This window comes from Odocoileus virginianus, unplaced genomic scaffold (genome assembly GCF_023699985.2).
Source record: "Odocoileus virginianus isolate 20LAN1187 ecotype Illinois unplaced genomic scaffold, Ovbor_1.2 Unplaced_Scaffold_40, whole genome shotgun sequence".
NCBI lineage: Eukaryota > Metazoa > Chordata > Mammalia > Artiodactyla > Cervidae > Odocoileus > Odocoileus virginianus.
The window spans coordinates 1-7,172 of NW_027224302.1; positions in this window are offsets into that span (position 1 = coordinate 1).

The following is a 7,172-nucleotide window of genomic DNA, read 5'->3' on the forward strand; positions in this document are numbered from 1 at the left end:
TTTTCTAAAACCAGCTTGAACATCTGGAAGTTCATGGTTCACATATTGCTGAAGCCTGGCTTGGAGAATTTTGAGCATTACTTTACTAGCATGTGAGATGAGTGCAATTGTGTGGTAGTTTGAGCATTCTTTGGCATTGCCTTTCTTTGGGATTGGAATGAAAACTGACCTTTTCCAGTCCTGTGACCACTGTTGAGTTTTCCAAATTTGCTGGCATATTGAGTGCAGCACTTTCACAGCATCACCTTTCAGGGAAGCCTAATTTTTGAATTTGTGTAGTTATTTCAAATGAGGAGATCAGGCTTTGTTAATTGTCTATGTTTGTTGGTCTGCAATCTCTCTGAAGTCAGGAAGGTTAGTTAATTGTCTTTGTATTCTGAGTTTCTTGCACAAGGTACAGAACATAAATTTCACTCTATAGATTTTGTCAATCAGTTGAAATCTTGATTTATTTGTGTGAGACTTTTTATTTCCTAAATTGAGGGCAAAACTATGTCCTATTTCCTTCCCAGGTGCCTCAGTGGTAAAGAATCTATCTGCCAGTGCAGGAGATTTGAGAGTTTGATCACATTTGGGTTTGGTTCCTGGGTCAGAAAGACTCCCTGAAGAAGGAAACAGCAACCCACTTCAGTATTCTTGCCTGGATTTTCCCACAGACAGAGGATCCTGGTGGGTTACTGTCCATGGAACTGCAAAGCACTGAACATGAGTGAACACACATTCATGCCCCATTTCAACAAGAAATAACTCCAGTGGTTATTGCCTCATTCTCTGAAAGATTTAGGGAAGCTTATCCCTGGTGACTCAGATAGTAAAGAATCTGCTTTCAATGCAGGTATCCTGTAGGGTTCAATCCCTGGGTTGGGAAGATTCCCTGAGGAATGGACTGGCTACCCACACCAGTATTCTTGACTAAAGAATTCCAAGGACAGAGGAGCCTGGCAGGCTACAGTCAATGGGATAGCAAAGAGTCAGACATGACTGAGTGACTTTCACCCACCCCAGCATTGGAGATGGAAATTGAGTCACTGTAATACCAGAATTCTCACTGAGTTTCTGAACTTCTCTCAAATAAGTTATTGCTTTTCTTGTTTGACAACTGTTCTTCTCAGGATTGAGGAGCATTAAACAAAAGGGGGAATTGTAACTGAGCAAGACCATACAGAGCTTTTCCCTGGACAGACCCATCCCCTATATCCTCTCTTTAGCTCCTCTCAGAAATATGTAGATAACAGTACTTGATGCATGTTTCCAAAACTGTTTTACAGATGCTAAAAAAACACAGCAAATAGGAGAGTTAACAACTTGACACATAGCCCCTAGATATACAGGAGCCTAAAGATTGATCCCTTTGACACAACTTTGTTACAACGCCATCAACAAATCAGAGAATCATGAATGACCTAACATATACCCTGGGATCGACCACCTTCCCTCACCTGGATTTTAAAAATGCTTTCCTGAAACCCATCAGGAAGTTCTGGTGTTTTTAGCACTAGCTTTTCTGGACTCCATGCTTGGCGCTTGAAGTACATGTTAAAGTTTCTTCACCACAACCTGATGTCAGTAGATTGGCTTTGCTGTGTGAGGGCTAGCAGACCAACTTTGGTTCAGTAACATTTCCACATCACAGTTTTTATCTTCTCCTTTGTTCCCTGTGATTTTATGTGTCTGTGACCAGAAGCTCTTTTTCCCATGGTTAAAGCCATAGCAGTATTCTCTGCTTTTGTTACTCCCATGTTAAACTCTGTTATCTACATAGTATGAAATACAGGGGGCAGAAATGCCATTAGAATGTTATTGAACAAGAATTTTATTTCAATTTCAGATAGGAAATGACCCAATATTCAGGTTTTATTTCTATCATAATCTTTACATTTTCATATTTTATTACTTCAAAGCCCTTCAAAGTTCTTGATCCCTGGGTTGGTAAGATAGCCTGAAGAAGGGACTGGCTATCCATGCCAGTATTCTTGACTAGAGAATTCCAAGGACAGAGGAGCCTAACAGGCTATCCATGGGATAGCAAAGAGTTGGACATGACTGAGTGACTTTCACTCACCACAGCATTGGAGATGGAAATTAAGTCACTATAATATCAGTTTCCTCACTGAGTTTCTGATTAACTTCTATCAAATATGCTATTTCTTCTATAAATATGCTATTAGTGTCTCTGCAAGATATATATATATATATATATATTAGCACCTCTACAAGATATATATATATATATATATATAATTAATACAATTATTACTTTACAGATGATGAAAATTGAAATTCAAAAATGTTAAATAATCTGTCCAATATTAGAGACAGAGTCAGTATTCAGATCTACATTATCCTAAATTCAATTTTGATACTCTTTCAACCATTTCAAATGAAACCAGAAAAGAGACAGCATTTCATCAAAACCTCACTTGTTTCATAGCAGTTGAAATGTTCTCCTTTCTGATTACAGAGTTATATAAGGTGCTTGTACATATAAGAATTTGCATTCCAAAAGCTTATGGCCTATGGGTACCTAGATGAGTACATAAAATAAAATAGAAAGAAAATACTTGCCAGTATTCTCTTGATCCACACCTGAGATACATAGTATTTAAAATTACTTTGAGCTTACTGTTTTGTATGGTACAAGTTACCAGTTATTCTAAAAACTAATTGTACTCTATATAAATTGATATGAAACATTTGTTCTTAAATGGTCACTACAATATTATAAAATTGAAATTTAGTGTTCTTATAAACGAATGGAGGATATGAAAGATGAAATAACTAGGTCATCCAACATTTAAGGCACCTTTAAGCCCAAATATTCTTACTCCACATCCTGTGATCTTTACACTACACAGAACTCCTTGGGGCTGGCATTTGACTATGATTTAGAATATTAAAATATTTTGATTATATGCCATAATAAGTGTCAGTTTATTAGATTAACAACTATTAGTAGTAACTAAATACAGGCATTTTTCAAAATCACACACTAAAATATATCTGTATATATATATACACTGTTAAGCCACTGTCAGAAAGTTGGCTTAACACTTAGGTCCTTGAATCTAGAATTTTCTTTGAAATAGCTTTAGGTGGTCATTTACAAGGGATAAATAAACACAAAGCAGAAATCATTATTCCACAGTTGACCAAGGAATGTACTTCTCAGCTAAACAGCTTTTCTAACTTACAAGACAAGACTTTGTTGTAAATTACTTATGGATCTTTCATAAATGAAGTCTGCTTCCATAATATGAATGTATGTATATGTCATAGATGTGTCTATAGTTTACTCTTTTGACAAAAATGGTCCAGCATCCCACTTCCAGGGTACCGTATACTTTATTGAAAAAAAAAAAATCAATGAACTCTACAGTGTAATGTCTACAGTGTTTAGTAGACATACTATTGTCACAAAAACATGAAGGAGAGTAAGAACCGTAGCTTCAAAATGAGGAGACATGAGCTTTCTTTACACTATGCTATCATCTTCCATAGCCTTAATCAGTCTTTCCAATTTCTGCAAGTAATTTACTTAAGTAAATGGAAGGTGTTTCCAAATTCCAAGATTCTACCCAATTTAATATGTGTATTGCCATAAATATAATTTTATTTGCTTCTATTTAATTTAGAATTAAATTGGAAGAATTATTAGACCACAACCCATCTCCAAAAGCTTTCCATCCCTGGTAAACAACTTAGGAGATGCCCTATCTGCAATGAAAGTGTCTTTGGATTGGACTAACATAATATGAGCTCTACTTTGGAGTGCCTTGCTGCTTTCATAACATGTTTCTCTACCTATTGAATCCGTCCCATAAGAACAATTTGGCAGGTACCTTGTTTCTGTGTAATTTGTCTTTGAAACTATCAAAAGTCAAACCATATCTCAACTAGTTTTTGATCAACTATGATAGGATCCATATATAATTTCTCCTGCTTTAATTCTGCCTTACCCTTCCAGTTTGAGAATCTGTGTTGCTGTCTCTCCAGGCTTTTAAAACACTCTGCCCTCGGATTTACATTCTGAAAACACACTTTCTTGGAACTCCTTTTTGAAAAATTGTTTTCACGGATATCTTTCACTGACTTAGACTTAATTCTCTATTTCCATTTTGTTGCTACCCTAGGGCTTAGAGAGTTGGACTAGACAGGTGTAACGGTTCTAAAGCAATCTCTTTACCCAGCACTGTAGCTATTTAAGTAGAACCAATGCTGCTGCTGCTGCTAAGTCACTTCAGTCATGTGCGACTCTGTGTGACCCCATATGTGGCAGCCCACCAGGCTCCGCCGTCCCTGGGATTCTCCAGGTAAGAACGCTGGAGTGGGTTGCCATTTCCTTCTCCAAGGCATGAAAGTGAAAGTGAAGTTGCTCAGTTGTGTCCGACTCTTTGCGATCCCATGGACTGTAGCCTACCAGGCTCCTCCGTCCATGGGATTTTCCAGGCAAGAGTACTTGAGTGGGTTGCCATTGCCTTCTCTGGTAGAGCCAATGACCCATTGTGAATGGACTCCAAGCTTTAGGAAGTTGAGAATGACTATTTGTGTTAGTCAGTCAGTTCAGTCACTCAGTCGTGTCCGACTCTTTCTGACCCCATGAATCGCAGCACACCAGGCCTCCCTGTCCATCATCAACTCCCGGAGATTACTCAAACTCATGCCCATCGAGTCGGTGATGCCATCCAACATCTCATCCTGTGTCGTCCCCTTCTCCTCCTGACCCAATCCCTCCCAGCATCAGGGTCTTTTCCAATGAGTCAACTCTTTGCATGAGGTGGCCAAAGTATTGGAGTTTCAGCTTCAGCATCAGTCCTTCCAATGAACACCCTAGAGGACTGATCTCCTTTAGGATGGACTGATTGGATCTCCTTGCAGTCCAAGGGACTCTCAAGAGTCTTCTCCAACACCATAGTTCAAAAGCATCAATTTTTTGGCACTCAGCTTTCCTCACAGTCCAACTCTCACATCCATACATGACCACTGGAAAAACCATAGCCTTGACCAGATGGACCTTTGTTGGCAAAGTAATGTCTCTGCTTTTTAATATGCTATCTAGGTTGGTCATAACTTTACTTCCAAGGAGTAAGTGTCTTTTAATTTCATGGCTGCAGTCACCATCTGCAGTGATTTTGGAGTCCCCAAAAATAAAGTCTGACACTGTTTTCACTGTCTCCCAACCTATTTCCCATGAAGTGATGAGACCAGATGCCATGGTCTTCATTTTCTGAATGTTGAGCTTTAAGCCAACTTTTTCACTCTCCTCTTTCACTTTCATCAAGAGACTTTATACTTCCTCTTCACTTTCTGCCATTAGGTGGTGTCATCTGCATATCTGAGGTTATTGATATTTCTCCCAGTAATCTTGATTCCAGCTTGTGCTTCTCCAGCCCAGCATTTCTCATGATGTACTCTGCATATAAGTTAAATAAGCAAGGTGACAGTATACAGCCTTGACATACTCCTTTTCCTATTTGGAACCAGTCTGTTCCTATTTGGAACCATGTCCAGTTCTAACTGTTGCTTCCTGACCTATTTGTGTCACCACACGCTAATTCTCTGATTTACCTCTGGCTTTCAGTCCAGAGTGGAAAGACAAGTTTAAGACATTTTCATGATGACACCTGAGCAAAATCCATATTCCTTATAACTCATTAGGTATTTTCAAATCTGCATTCAGACTGTCTTTGATGTCTGCCATTACTCATATTATCACTGCCCTATAATACTGGAGTGTCTAGCCAAACTAGGTTCAGTCACACCTTTTCAGTGTTCTTAAACTCATTCTTTGTGCTGCTCACAGTGACACATCCATAGAGTCAACTGAGAGCTGTATACAATTTATTTTTCCTCTCAGTAATGTAAGAATATTTGGACATGGTGACTGTATGTTGTTCCATATGAGACTTTCTAAACTGAGTTGAATTAAATTTATTTTCAATATAATTTCAAATGTTGGTATTTGTTTACTAAGTAATTGTAATAAACCTTATATTAGGTGGCAGCCTAAATTTGCCATAGCACTTAGGCTGAAAAACAGTAATTCTTTTTCAAAGGAATATCTTGGATTTAGTGACTTGGCTTCTTATTTTGAATTTGCAAATGCTGTTCTGATTCCTTGTCTTGTATTTCCTTGTTATTACTTGTGGTTTATTTTTTTTCTATGCTTATTTTTTCTATTCCATAGACATTTATGAGAGTAAATTTAAATGACTGAAAGAAATCTATTCTAGTATCTCTGAGTAAAATTGAAGATATACTTATTTTCATCGTTATCACATTAATTTAATTCCAGAACTGAGGCAAGAGACAGCCATTTTGAGAAAGTACTATAGACCTTGCCTATTGTGAAGTGCTGATGTTCTATAATAGGGTTCATATCATAAATTAATGCATATGTGAAAATATTAATTAAATTATGATTTCCATGAATAAATTAAAAATACAATATATTATAATTAAATATTATAATTTTTTTAAAAAAGTTAAAACAGGCATTTACCCATCTAAATGATAAACTTATTCAGCTCCATATTAAGCTCATTTGTTGTTAAATACCTCAATTTGTAAATGGTTTAGTTAAAATATTTTGTTCCCATCATAATGTTTTGTCTTCATGGAGACCTAAGGAGGAGCTTGAAATTAAACATGAATGCCATAAAAGTTAATCTCTTCAAGAGGGAGAGGATATGTCTATACCTATGACTGATTCATGTTGATGTATGGCAGAAATCAGCACAATATTGTAAAGCAATTATCCTTCAATTAAAAAGAAATAAATTTAAAACAAAGTTATACTATGAAGTTCAGTTAAGTTATGTGAAATAACTAAGTTGTCGGCAAGATGTGCTAATGGTGGTGAAATGCACTTGGGGTCCAACTACCCATAGTTAACAAAGTTCACAGAATTTTCCTACAAATAGGAAATGCGGTTGTACTTTTAAGGTTCAGTATAAAGGCTTCACGGGAAAGGAACACCTGTAACTTAAGAAAGACATTTAATGTAACCGATCTAGTTGACATTTTTGATGTTTCAACTCACTTTTTTTTTTGGTTAACTTGCCCCTGCTGGGGCTGTGGCTGTGGATGAATGTCAGATAAATGCATAGGTGAGATTTTTATTTCCAAGAAATGATATAATCATAAATTCTCAGTTTTAAATAGATCTTTCAAGT